This window comes from Lineus longissimus, chromosome 11 (assembly GCF_910592395.1).
Source record: "Lineus longissimus chromosome 11, tnLinLong1.2, whole genome shotgun sequence".
In the NCBI taxonomy this organism is placed as follows: domain Eukaryota; kingdom Metazoa; phylum Nemertea; class Pilidiophora; order Heteronemertea; family Lineidae; genus Lineus; species Lineus longissimus.
In genome coordinates, this window is record NC_088318.1 from 12167053 (window position 1) to 12180938 (window position 13886).

The 13886-nt window shown below is 40.3% G+C and overlaps 1 protein-coding gene across 1 annotated transcript in view; it reads left to right on the forward strand.

Annotated features, from left to right (window-relative positions):
- Positions 1-5259: 5259 nt before the first annotated feature.
- Positions 5260-13886, forward strand: part of LOC135495386 (ataxin-1-like) — a 221254-nt gene continuing 212627 nt past the window's right edge. Inside the window, exon 1 of the mRNA XM_064783937.1 lies at positions 5260-5267. The gene's annotated coding sequence lies outside the window, so the exon portion shown is untranslated. The remainder of the gene's footprint in view (positions 5268-13886) is intronic.

Consider the following 13886-nt stretch of genomic DNA (forward strand, 5'->3'; position numbering starts at 1 on the left):
GGGTCCAGAACAAAGTTTGATCCAACGGTTTGGTGATGATGCATGAGGAGGCAGCCCATTGGCAAAGTATGGGCCAACAACTCATCCTCTCATTTCAAAGTTACTGAAACGAAAGCCAGAACTTTTGGAATATGTACGAGGCTCGACCACACAAAACATGAAAAACCCTGCCGCCAGTGACGTCTGCTGGAGTGGCATGAAGCAGACGTGTGCTGTAAACATCAGAATCGGCAGCTTTCCCACGATCCTTAGGGGTGATCCCGGTATTGTAAACCATCACAAACATGCTGTCATCTTCTCATTGAACAATCATCATTGAATCCTTATCAGAAAAATGCTGAACAAAATCTCAAAATTCGGCAAAAATCATTCATCTTTTGAAACGTAACACGTGAATTTGGTTAAACATTCCTAAATGGCTCATTTGGCTTGAAATGGATCCTTGTTCTTTATCGGATGTCCGATAACCACGGAGGTAGACCTAAGGTAGACCAAGTCATGCGTAACTTCTCAAGGAATTAAACAAGTTGTGTGTACAATAAACCTTTGAAGAAAGGAAAATCGGCCACATTTCATCTCATGTTAAAGTTGCATTATCTCCTGTACATGTTTTAGTGTAAGATGTACAGGAATGAAGTTCTTCTATCATGAAATGGACACCATTATCACCTGGACTGGAGACAATCTGGTTTCTTATGCATCATTTCTCTGAAAAAACTGCATGTTTTCTCCCAAACATTTGTGTTCAGCACACTGAACATTGGTGCTCAGCAGAAAAGGAACAAGCGCGGTTAGTGGGACCAAGGTCTTATTGTGTAGTATCCAGTTCTTTTTAGCTCACCTGGTGAGTCCGCTGTCCGTCATAGTCCGTAGCAAGGTACATTTCATAGGGCTATGAACTATGGGCTATGAAAATAAAGCAGTTTAACCTACTGATACATTGTGCATTTCATATAAAATACTTACCAAGTTTTTTGTCAAGTTGAATATATTTAACTTGAAATGAACTTCTATTTTTATTTCATCCAGTTTCGAAAGAATGAACTGTACATTTGTGTGCATGATTGTACAGGTGGTTATAGTTTTTAAAGGTGGAACTTGCCCTGATGTCTACGATGCTGTTCTGATGTTGTTCTCACGCTCCGTGCCTCACTCGGGGAAGATTGACCCCTAGAAATAGTTGGCAACTTTATTATGGTACAAATACCTTGTCTAATCACTGGCGTACATACTTACCCCTTCAATCAGTACTATAATCATCACCAATGTTTCCTATCGCGAGCGCGTGGCGTGGGAACTCTGGGCTCTTTAGCCAGGTAGCGAGCGGCGAGTATAAGATCGGCATTTATCGTTCTTGTTAACACGGCAAACATCTGATTGTGGCTTCTCATTCACGGAGGCAGACGTCTTATTCATCAGGTGGTAGCATGATTTCATGCCAACGTGACCTGAAATTTGGTTGTGATAACTGCACAGAATGTATACCGGTTTAATGACTACTGGGTGTATCCAAAAAGCAAATGCTTGAGAGCTCATAAATATCCATTTTGTAGACCAATATATATTTCCAATTTGGCATCGATATCGCTTTCAGTTGTGTCCTGTGCCCTATCATCATTATTATCAACATTGTCATCAACAATATCATTGCCATTGGTGTTGTCTTCTTCATCATCATCATCATCATCATCATCACCATCAACATCAGCTAACAATGTCAGAGTGGACGCTGAGCTCTCATCTTGACAGTTTTTTATCAGGATCATTTTTTCTCTTGGCATGAAGCAGGGATGTACTCAGTCGCTATCTTGACTGTATTATTATGAGATAAACAAGAAGTCCATTGCAGGCAATCAAAAAGTTTGTGTATGGAAATTTAACAAAAATACCTCTGCGAATACCTATCGAAAAATACAATTTGAGATACATATTTATCTACATTTACAGGTCTTCTACATGATACACATGTCTGTTAGTTCTAGCATTGTCTTGCTAGATTGGTACAGAATGTTAACATTTGACATAAATATTTAGTTATATGTTAATACTTGTTTTTGTTGGTCTCGCTGTTTGTCGGATAAGTTGGGGGCGTAAGGTAGGGGAAGTGTTGGCAGTTGATGCTATCTTACTGATGTGAGCTTCAAAGTGGAAAGATACTGGGTAGAGTCAGAAATTGTGATTGTTCAGTATATGCAGTGTGGCAAACAAAGAAAGCCATTTCGGGTGCAGGGTGAAGATGCTTTTATCATGGTGAATGAATAAATGATATATCACACAGAATATCCCATACAAACTCCAGTTATTTTAGTTCACCCACTGGCTCCTAGATGGCAAAAACCTGCTCCATTCTGTGCTACCACCTAGGATGCAATTAGAAACTGAAAGCTTCTTTCACCTCGGCTCAGTTGACAGGATTTTCTGGTTACTAATATAAATATAAAACGTTTTTTGATAAAACGTTATGAAATTGGAGGACTCCAACAATTGATTGATTCTCCAGGCTGAGAATGATGACAACAGATAACTTTTAGCTGAGAAAGCAGCTTAAATAACAAGAAAGAAACCGGCATTAAAGAGCAATTCTGAAAGAAAAAAACAAGAAAATGTAGTATGTAGTATTCTGTTCACCGACACACCTGGTGTAATTGTAAAGCAATGGGCATTGGCACCACAAGTTTAGTTTCATTACAACAGAATCAAGCAAAAAGGTTTTAGATTCCTCAAAAAAGAGGCGCTAAATGCACAACTCATTCATGCTACCTGCCGAAGTTGTTACAAACGGACAAATGTACGATATTAAATAACAGAACAATGTGTAAAACAAAGCAATAGCGTTACAGGCCTCCATTCAAAAACCCGAATTTGATCCCGAAGTATTTCTCAAAGTAGTTTAGGATAGTTTTGGGTGTATTAAGTGTTTGTTTTAAGTTTCAGTAACACATTGTTCTTCACCTGTTGCCATGGATTAGTGAGTGCATCCTGACTGTTGGTGAATGAGTTCACTTTTTTTTAAAATCACTGTGTTCATGGATTGTTGTTGCGATTACAATGGAATGTCTTGTAATATGATAACTAAGCTTTTTGGCAAGTCCACCAAATCCTCATCTTGACCCTCAATGTATTGACATTGCTCAGCTTTCAGGCAACAGTTTATCAAGCTATTGAATTGTATTTAGCGGGGCTCATTGGTGGATCAAACTGTGTAGTAAAGATTGACAATTTACAAGCTTTTGTTTAATCTCACTTATCTTATCAAAGAAAGTGAGTTGCACTATAAGTTGGTGCAGTTTTGTGGCTGGCTTGATGGTATTGATGGTAGTGCAAAAATAAGGGTGGGAAGATACGCTTGTCCTGTTGTTACGAAAATCTCTAGTAAGTTTGAACCTGGTGTTTAGATGGATCTGCTGTGGCAATTAAGGATGGATTTCATGCTTAAAACGTCTTTGAGTCAGCAGTTGTACTAAAAATTGCAGTTGCACCAACTGTGACTTTGTAAGACTGAATGAATCTTGTCGAAAAATCAGTAGGTTTTCTTTTGTATTTTAAACAGATTGTGTTGAATTCTGCTAATTGGTGGCTAGCAAAGGTTGAGGTGAAGATGATACTCTGTGGCCTGCTGCTAGAGAAAGCACCCGTAATCATCTAGATGGGGTGAAGATAATTTTCCCTGTTGATTGTGGCATGGGAATAGCGTGGGTGTGTGAACGGGTTAAAATACAGTGAAAGGTGGATGGGGATAGCAATCTGTTATGAAGATGGCCATATCCCTATTCCCGATAGCATTTTCAGCCAAATCCCTCTTGATCGTGTATTGGACGCTGACAGTCATGCATCAGAACATGACTTGGGCTTAACCCTCTTTCATCTGAAAGTTCCTTCATTCCTCCATTGCATCATCCAACGTGTAAAGCGGAGCGAAAATGCCACAAATGCCTCCGCGCTTGGAAAAAGTGACACGAAATACCTCGCCCGTAAAACAGCACAAAATATTTACAAGCGAGGAATGCAGAAAATAACAGCAATATCATTTCCAGAAGACAAGACTATTCATATTAAACTACAAAAGCAATTATTCTTGAGCATCAGCATCAAGTGTGCGCGGTTTCGGTGTCTGAAACCGATCGCCAAGAAACGGAAGAAGTATCCCTCCTGGACGGCAGAGAATGCGCTATATTTTGCGAGCCTTTAGTTGGTAGTGATTTTTTGTCTGTTTTACAAATCATCTTTTGTTAAAAGTGAGCTTCACATGTAATGTATCCTTGCTTTCAAAGCTGAAGTCTTGCGCAGTTTTCGACTGAGTGATTTAAAAGTGAACAACTGCGCAAGTGTCTTATTTCAGCATTCTAAAAGTCCTTGCAAATAAACTACTCTGCTTTTCTTTCCTCCTCGGCATGATAATGCATGTTGTCTTTCTTAAATTACAGTCTTTACTTTTAAGCCAGTTGGTGGGGTTTGTAATTACAGGATTTAAGTGGTTCGCTTCGGTGTCAATGTCAAAATGTTGGATTGCTGGTCAAGAGTAACATCATGATCATCTACTGATCCTCGTGTGGCCCACTTTGTGGTCAATGTCCGCATGTTGGATTTCTGCGCAAGAGTAACATTATGATCATCTACTGCTCAAACTGTGTATGTTGGATCAAATAGGGTACTGACATGATTAAAGAAAGAGGAAGAGGAAGAAGTAGGAGCTGTGGAGGGGGAAGATGAAGAAAAGCTGTTTCAGTTTAGAAAGCTGTTTAGAAAGCTGTTGCAGTTTAGAAAAGTTGCAGAATAAAGGGCCTCTAGGTTCAATTCTTCTTCTTATTCTGTGTTCAACCTGCCTAAACTATAACTTTAAAGGTGTAGCAGAGAACTGTTGACAAACCATAAGTCTAACGCCACAACGAAATAAAGTATTGAGACAATTTCAGGTTTTCCCAAGGACGAACTACTAGGCTTCGATATGTTCTCCAGCCCAGTTCTACCTGAACGAATATAAGTTTTTTGACAACGTCCGCACCTGTATTGGCTCTGAAAATAATGGCGATCATTCTGCATTTATGGTATTCTGCAGATGTTTTGTGAATCATTCATCTGCAATCTGATTGGTTGTTTTGTTGGCGGTTTGTAAACTCAGTTCTCTGTGTGGTAGACTTTTGATTAGTTTAGCATTCAGTAGGAATATTCAAGTTGGGCATCACGCGCAGACGTCATCGGTGTTATGGATTGTTTATACTTTAATTCGATGTATCATCACCCTTCTCCTGTATTCAAAAGGCTTGGAGGTAAGAACGATTTTTTAGCGTTCCGACACCCGTTTGAAACAGTGGTACTATCTGCTTTTCATATTGTGATATTTCTTGATATTCCCATTCTCAGGTGTAGCCAGGATTTCGGGATTTTAAGTGTTTTTTTATTGTCATTCATCACTGCAATAATTATCGCTTATTACAAGTCGCATTTTTGATAGAAGTATGTCTTTTGCGCATCACTTACAAACCTTACCATTTCAGTTGATCTGATGCAGCTGACAAACCTTTCTTTACCTAGCTGGGTTGTTGAGAAATTCATGTTTATTCGAATCATCTGTGTTTTCAAGTGCGTGGTTGGTAAAATATAATAAATGTGTTCAAATTACTCTGTAGATGGTTGATAAAGTTAGAGTTCATTTCAGTTCGAGTTGGTTGTGATTTATTGGACTTGTTAATTTGCCTAACAGTACAAGACTTCAAATATATATGTAATTGAATGATATCTGTTTCTCACTTAAAAAGTGGTAAAAATGTGTAGCTCATTACTTTAATCTTTCAAAGCATTCATTCCTTAACCATTTCGCTCGTGATGACGTGCATAGCACGTCATGATCATGGCCCAATGACATATCATGCCCCTCTCCTCTAACATTTTACTTTACCAGCACTTGGTCGCACCCTCTCCAAACCTGTCAAACCCACTCAGAATATTAGTTTCATCCTAAAAGCATAGATTGCGACACTTTTGAATAGTTTTGACCGTTCAGATAAAATATAAGTTTGACTGTTCAGTATTGGTTGGTATCTACTGTCAGCACAAGATGGTGCCGGCCAAAAAATAGCGGTCATAGCGAGAGGGTTACGGAAAAAAAGGTGTGTGTTTTTTTCTTAATATGGGCACCGCTCTGGTTCCTCTGAAATCAGTTGGCTTCTAAAGTTTTCTCACACTTAGTAAAGAACTTTAGAGGATTAAATACAATTTTCATCCTTGGACATTTTTCAAATTGCGCGGAGGCCAATCGGGGTCACATGATTTCTTAAGTTGCGAACCGACAGTAAACTGGTACCTTGTAATTTCAAGCCTTGGAAAAAACGCATACCTTGTCAGAGTGGGTTGAACCAATTGAGAGTCTGCGGGGTGAGCAAGTACCAGCTGCCGGCAAACGGGGAATCAGCTGATTGGGCACATACTGAGAAGCAACGTTACAAAAAATGCATCATGGTTCTGTCCGCCCTTGAAAAAGTGTTAAAAAACTTGGGGAACTTTTTGGCAGTCTTGCCAAGAACACCATTCCTGATGTTGTTTTCAAAATATGTTACTATTCGATTTGTCATAGCTATTTTTAACCATCAGGCTCTTGAAGTTTAGTTAATGCAACGAAGTTCATCATTTGGAAAAATATCTCGGACTGTACTGATTCTGCATTTTGTGTTTGTGGTTTCGTTCACAATTTTCCACGTATGTTCGGACATCTTGGATTATCGTGTCATTCTGAGTTGTAAGTATGTCAATATCTCTGCATGTCCTTGTCCAATCATCAAGTTTCCGAATGGCCGACATTAATAATTTTGTTGTGTCTTTAGTTTTCAAACTGTCCAAGCAATTTTTTCATCATACTCAAACATAGTCATTCTGAACCATCAGAGGTACTCCATCCGTAATGTCCCTGTTCCCCGCTTGTGTATAAATGGAGTCTGGGTTGGCGGAGTGGATCCAAAGCTTGATGTCTCTGCTCGGTCCTGGTACACTCATGTGATACTCTCTTCAACGGCATAGGTTTCCTTCGGTATCTCCAGTTTCCTCCTACACATTACAATTGCCCAGTATCGTCTATAGAGCCAGTCACTCTCAGCTCCTTCAATTTTGCCTCTACGATCTGAACACCTCACCAAGACACCTCTTTATCAAGGACACTATCTGTCTGTCTCAAAGGTGCCATTGATACGGAGGTTCTAACATTATTCATTTATATGCAATGCCAAATCTGCCACCGACGCACGAAAAGTGCAGTATTTTTTGTCGATGTATATACTAAGTCTGTATAGTAGACGTATAAAAAACAGCCAGACAGAGATGATACCATTAACCACCTGAGGGTGAGAGCATGTACTCATCTTCAAGACCTTCAGCTAAGGTAGGCCTATATAAATAATTAATGAGTCGTTTTTGCTTCATTGGCTATAGTGTAGGTTTTTGCATAAATAGGGAGGAAAAGTTACTGTAGTATTAGTGGGGGGGAGGCTGAACGGGCAGAAAATCGCAATTCCGGAGAATCAGAGAGATAACCTTATTAAAATGGTGCTCGGGGTGGTGAGCAGTGGGTTTATCATCTCGTCATCATCGCAGCGTAGATACACATGTACAATGTTTCTATGATTCTCATCAGAAATCAATCCGTTTCTTTAGAGCAACTCGGGGCATATACAGGTTCCCCCCCCCCCCCCGCAGAAAAAAATGAGACGTCCGGTTTGGATATCTCCCTGAAAATATGGCATCATAAATCAAGTTACTGGAGTGCATTCCCATGATTAATTGAGTACTTAGAGTACAATTCTTCCAACACCTGTAGAATCAGAATAACAAATGAACTAAATTTTTAAAAAATCAAAAATCAATAGGTGTCTGTGTACACACCTGGCTCTTCCTTGAGGTGTATAACAATACTGGATTGAAAAAGTTGTATTATTATAAAAATAGTGTTGAATTCATCCAGTGTTATGATTCTTGGTCATCTATACCCACTCAGAACTCTTTACTATCGTTTTTAATTCTAAAAGGAGTGGGCGGCTATTTACTTCAGTATGTTTGTTCTTCTCCTGTTTCATTAGTAAACCAATTTTCTGAAAGTGTTTGACGTTTTTCTAATTTTTGTGTGCGCTCTAAGATTGGAAGGGATTTGAACGCCATCAGTCATGAAAGTTTATAAGTTAAGGTTCTGATATCAACAACGGTACAGGCTATCATCTGTCTTCCCACTTTAACGCATTTATATGCATTGGTGGAGCAAGGCATGTAAAGCAAGAAACCTAACACACCAACAGTTGGAATTGAACCAAGGACCTGCTGACCGCTAGTCAGAGACTTGAGCCACTGCACCACAATGGCTACTTGGTGCCTCTGGTTTCGACTGTCAGTCAACGTTAGAGATATTCTAGGACCTACACACTAGAAAATGTGACCTGGCATTGACAGGCATAGAAAATTAATTGAATATATTATTCCAAGATGAAAATCCTGACACTTAAAAATTTGACACTGCTTTGATGGGCAACTGGTGTTTATCAGAAAGTTGAACTCTGTCAATCATTGGTTGTGCTGGTTTACATACCCTGAGGTCTGGTGTTGGCAGGAGAGATCGAAAAGTTGGGAGTTTGTGATTGATTTTGAGGCACTGGTTGGTTTTGATGAGCGAGTTGTTTGTGTTTCGTAGTAGCGGAGCGTGGGAACGTACGCTAGCTGCCGACGAAACGTCTTTATCATTAGTCAAGGTAGGAGATTCGCTCGGGTTATCGGAACACCTGTGAGCTATAATGAAATACTTGTCCGGCAACATCTTTCGTGATCAGGAACTGGTGATGGACATCGTGAGGTTATTGGAAGTAGTGGTGGGAATCCTTTCTTGGCTTTCAGAAAGGTTCCGTGAGCGATTGATTCTACTTGCCGATGACGTATGTGATCGTGATTGCAGGTCACAGCAACAAAAATTGCTGATGTGCAGACCGCTTTAGATCCTAACTGATTAATTGTTAGTTTTACCATTGAAAAGATTCATCTATAGCCATTTTCACTCCTTGATGAATATTCTAGATCTCAGTTATACCTTCATTGAGAACTAGATGGTTTTTTTGGTTGCTCACCTATCGTCTGAACCTTCAGCCAACAGGTGGTTGTAGAATAGAATTCACCATGAAAGAACGAAAACAGAAAAAAACAAGATTACTTTTAACTTACTATGAGCAATGTAAAACAACATTGTAAGTAATTTATAATGTTTTTTTCGGACGACCTTGCCTCTATTGATGATTATTTTCAATTCTCGATTGCTGGCGATATGATTAGTAGTTGGTTTGGCATTCCAGACAGAGGCTACAGGTGTTGAGCGTATTCAATCTACCTGGATCCGTTCGAACTAAACATCGCACCCATTCCCACGACCTCGGCTTGGCAAAGCAACTGGTAGTTGACTTGTTTGGGGGAGCGCTGTGAGCCACTTCAGCACTGGTGCTTAGTCTGTCTTAGCTCTTCGGATCAAACACTTTATATCGTTGTCATTCCTGTATAGGTCTGGCTTGCTTCCACTGTTTGCTCCACCTATCCTCATAGCCCAGTGGTAAAAGCGTGGACCTCATGAGTGGAACGTTGTGAATTTGAGCCTCGCTGGTAGCCCACAGAGTCTAGCTCTTTACGGTGTCAACTAAATCTAGAAGCCAAGGGCTGTGTAACATCCCCCTTGTGATCATACTTGTACAGTTAAGTGACAAGAAGTCAGCTCAGTACCTTTGGCCAGATCTGAAAAACTCTTCAGTTGGATATGGGGTGCAAACTGCCTTCTTGCCTGGCGCCCACCAACTATGTTGCTTCAGCTGTGTCAGAAGGAAGCACTGGTATGCATTATCAATGGTTGACTTTGACATATCCTGGATTAACATGATCAAGAATAAGAATTCACTGTATCTTTTGGTAGGTTCATCGACATTTACGTAAACACCTAAGTACATTATACCTCTGGGTTAACTTTGTAAACTGTATTCCTTACATCCAACCACCTGTGAGGGTGAATGGGAAAACTCTTCGGTCTGCAGCGTAAAAATAGATTTGCTCCTCCGTCATTGCTACATATTTTCAAAATGCCAAGGGTTTTGTTTATCGCCAGAAAAAATATTCCCAGAATGCTGGACCACCCGAACTTTGCCGTCTGTTCCTGATGCATTATTTTGTCTACGGTGGGAAAAATTCAAATCCAACAAAACAAATTGCGAGCGTCATTTTGCTGTTTCTTGTTATGTTTGAACAGGATTGTGCTCGTCCTCGTTGTTCCAGATATCCAGTTGACATCTCAGAAAGAGATGGGGGATGGAGGCACCAAAGCATAATTGGAGATATATTTATACACAATCAATGATGTTGTGGTGAGTCGAACCGCAGTTCTTTCCCAGTCTGACCTTATAGAAGTGAATCTAGAGTACATCCTTGGTGCTTTAGTCTAGAAGTAGGATTGGATCAAGTTGAGAGGAAGCAGAATCGAAGGAGAGATATCGACATGATCTTCGATATTGTGGTAAGTCGATTCGCCGTTCTTTCCCAGCCAGACCTTATGGAAGTGAATCTAGAGTATTATGCTTGGTACTTGTGACTAGAAGTAGGAGTGGATCAAGTTGAGAGGAAGCAGAATCGAAGGAGAGTTCTAATTGCTTGAGGATTTCAAGTTCTAGCGAAAATGGTGATGCGTGTGGTCAACCCTTATGTCCCGTATTGAAAGACACAGCATAATATGTGTTGCAAATGCACTATAAGTGTGCTGATGCAAGTTACTACATGGTGCGATGAAATCCAAGTGTGTAGCCATGAGTCGTGTTGATATGAAGCATTGGGATGCTGACCCGCCGCTCTCTACTTCCTCAAGGTAATGATGAACCTATCATCTCGAGTCAATCTTGGCGATTGATCTCAATCAGACTGGCGTGGGAGGAATCTCGGCAGCAGACGCAAGGTAGCTGTCAGCTGTTAAAGGGGAAGTAGACTGATGAAATTCACCACTTTTCAGATAAACAGGAGGGTGTTTAGATGCGGCGCTGGTGGAGGGTGTCGTTGGATAGAGTGGTGGTTAAGGGGATGGTTGGATCTGATGTAATTAATCTGAATAAGTCTGGCTTGGGACACGTGCAGACATAAGATAGCCAATTCAAAATGAGCAAATTCGACAAGTTTTAGCATCCATCACGTTCAATTCACAGTTTACAGTAATTTTGACACAGAGTGTAGAATCTTGAGTGCCTGCGAGATACCATTGCGATTGCTGTAGTATGCAAATGAGCTCCATCCTGTCTTATCGATTTTCCTATTCATGAAAATCCATTCATGAAATCAATAGGGCATGTAGTACTCTCAGAGGGGGCTAATGAATTGGCTAGAACAAGTCAATTCATTAACCCATTGTTGGAACAAGTCAGTACACCCACACCTTTAAACATCTTGAAGGGGTACGCTGTTGGTGTATGTTGTATTTACTGGTGGCACAGGAAATATGATGTGGTTGGAACTAGTTAATACATTAATCCCCTTGTTGCGACAAGTGAGTATATCAACACCTTTAAAGGAAAACACCGTTGGTAAGGATTAAACACTGCCGAGGTACAGAACATGACATGTCAAGGAGATGAAAATTGAAGTGCCATTGATCTATCATTTATGCCTGATTTTCGTCCTCTCACTAGAAATAAATGCAGTAAAATCGTTTTGAAGAAGACCGGAAACAGACTGCAACAGTGCATAAAGGTATTGATCTCCTGGCATCCACAACATTGGCCGGCTTATTGAGACGAATCCTGCCACACTTTGATCAAGTACATAAGGGATAAACTTAGTGTATGGATTCAGGGATTGTCAACTTTGCACTTGTCTAGTGTAGTGGGGAAAGAACACTTTAAGGGAATTGGGGTAAGGGATCATCCATTATTCATGTGGCAGTAAAAACTTTATTTATATCAAAACTAGGTGTTAAATAACACCTATTGATATTCTGCACTGGATCTTTGTCATTAACATTTCATTAATTCAGTGCCTTAAAATCACACTAAAATTCAAGTGAATCAGCTTTGGTTATAAATTGATGATTAAGATGTGATAACTGTGAAAAAATAGCCCATCCCTAGTAACACTCGTTTGAAAAATTCAGTGATAATTGTCAAAAAGTGTCATAAAAAATAATTGAAGAATAAATTGACAAATCAATTCCATAAAATTTATGGAAGTCATCATGACTAACAACAAAATAAGGTCAATTAGTAGAAATCATAGGACATGTCATGAATGAGAATTTTTGTATTTGAAGGAGCCTCATGGCCAAGTGGTGAACACTGCAGGCTACCGCAGTAGGTCCCGGGTTCGATCTGTGCCTGGGCAAGTAAAAGACCCCACCCTCCCAAGTGAGACACATGAGTAACTTGTATGGACTCCCCCTCCATACGGTCAATATTATAATCAAGTCCCAGTATGAGGAAGAAGAAAAAGAAGTATTTTTCATCAGGTTTGGTCACAGAAGCGAGTGCGTCTTTGAGGAAGATGTTATCAAAAAAGTAGAAAAGCGGAACCAGATAGTTTTGATCGCAAATCACGAACGATCATATTTCTTAGTTGACTCTGTCATGTCTGTGTGTCCTACGATTAATCATGGTTATCTTTGAAGCCCTTCGAAGCGAGGGATGGGCAGGAATCGTGAAGAAAAATCATGTGGTGATAATCGTCCTTCAAACAGAATTAATCACGGAAGAAAAAAGTTGTACTTTGCCAGAGGAGTGCTCATTAACGTTCTGGTGGTCGGGAAAGTGAATGAATGTTTTATGGTGTAAGAGACACGATAGGGCGGTTTACATGCGCTGCTAAATACATGCTCCGGTTTGGTCGGATCTGTCCTCTTTGTGGTCTCATTCTGGTCCGCCCGTTTACACAACGCACTACAATCTGGGCAAATGTGGTCTGATGGGGATGCATGAGAACATGGTGTCCCAGCTGGTTTTGTAACAAATATTGGTTTGATACTTTTAAATGGTACATCTAGTCATTATAATTAGATCTTGCATCCGTATCGATGCAGTATCCATACTATGAATCATCAATGTCACTAGTTGATGAACAGTACTGAATCCCCTTTAGCTCCAGTTACCGTTCATCGATTCCAAGTTGTGAATTATTTCACAACAGACAAAATCTATCGGCTGGATTCACCGCATGAAAGACTCGTACTCAAAACGCTGTCAAGCCTGATTATCGTTTCATGTTGCAAGTTGTTTTAATGATGCGGCGGTGCATTTTATTGATTTCAGTCATTCACGAGAGTTCATGAATGAACGGGCGTGTGAACTTGTACCCGGTGTACTACAGGGAGTGGCCGAGATGAATTGTAGTGTACAGTCTGTCGCAGGGTCATATCGGATTCTTCTTTAGAGCTTGTCACTTCAAGGTCGTTGGTTTTTATGACGACAGATTTGTGTGTTTTGTGGTGCCTTGGACAAACACTTATCTCATGCTAGCGGGATTGACCATCTTGAGTATCATTATCTAATTCCATTGGTAAATGCAGTCTAAAGGGTTCATAGCCCATTGTCTGAAACCGTACAAGGCCAAAAGCTCCTTTGCCAATTGATTATATGGGATGGTTTCTTAGGGGCTCATTTTATACTACACCTCCAGGTACAGTGGAACCTCTCTATTAAGGACACCCACAGGACTGATGAGTGCTGTCCTTGATAGAGAAGTAGGTGTCCTGATTAGAGGGATTGCATTGAATGGAAACAACCAATTTGAGACCAAAGGTATTGTCCTTATTAGAGAGGGTTTCAAATTTGATGGCAAGCCCTGACCTCTGGCAGCATGGTAGGCTCATCATCACTGCAAAGGTTTGTAGTGATGACCTCCTGTTTAGGTTCAAATCA